We start from the raw sequence: 1,080 nt of genomic DNA on the forward strand, positions 1-1,080 counted from the left end.
ATTTCCTTCCTATCGAGAAATCCTTAAAGAAAAACACCTGAAATTATTTGTTTTCTTCAGTTACAGTTTAGTCCTTTTTTTAGTTTTGCATTTTTTCGAAAAATAGAATTCAAAAGACTATGTAAATGTATGATTTGTTAGTGGAAAGAGCATATGAATGCCACATATTGTGCTGGTGCAACTTTCTGGTTACATTTACCTTACATTTATGCCACACAAACTGTAAAAAGAAAACAAAATGAAATGTATTAAGAAATAGAATAATAAAAGTGTCACTTTTTTTCTGACAGTCACAAGGATAATTTTTTCTTTGTATGTGAGTTTTCTTTTTTATTGTTTAACTGTGTTTAGTTTCTATTACTCTCTAGAGTATTTGAGGGAAAAAATCATATATTAAGTTCAGTCCTGCCAAAGGAGTTTGTTTTGCAGTCAACGCTCTGTCTACGTGTGTTTTATAACTGTCTGTTTATCACAAGGATTTTTGCTTCATTTTCATGAATGGGATTTCTATTGTCAAAAGAAAAGCAAAAAAATATATATTGTTTTGTAATAACAGTCAGAGTCCTTTTTATTGAATTACAATTTATTGTCTATTAAATGCTTAAGAAACAAACCAAATCTTTAAATGTCTAAATTCGTTTCGCACTTGTTGTTATATTCTCCCACATAAAGAGTTTTTGTTTCGGCTTCATTGCAGAATAATATATTAACTTGAATTAAAGATTCTATAGAATTGTATATGACACCTGGCTGTTGCCAGTAGAAGAAAAGATCAACATGACATTTAGACTTTTAAAAATCAATGAATATTTAAAGATGTTTATATATGATTTGAATTGATAATTTCAAGGCTGTAGAAGTTATTTTGGGTATTTGAAATGAACAGTAGGTGTCACTTCAGAGGCAAGTAGAAACACTTAGTTTTGAAGATGAGTATGAGTTTGAAGACGTTCTTAAACTGAAGGAGTTAATACTTAGTAAGGATGTTGTTGTGATTGATTGAAGGGTATTCTTAAATCTAAATACTTTAGATTTGAGAAAAGGGACTTGATTTGATGATAGGTTGAAAAGAAGGAATCA

This window comes from Lucilia cuprina, chromosome 2 (genome assembly GCF_022045245.1).
Source record: "Lucilia cuprina isolate Lc7/37 chromosome 2, ASM2204524v1, whole genome shotgun sequence".
Classification (NCBI taxonomy): Eukaryota; Metazoa; Arthropoda; class Insecta; order Diptera; family Calliphoridae; genus Lucilia; species Lucilia cuprina.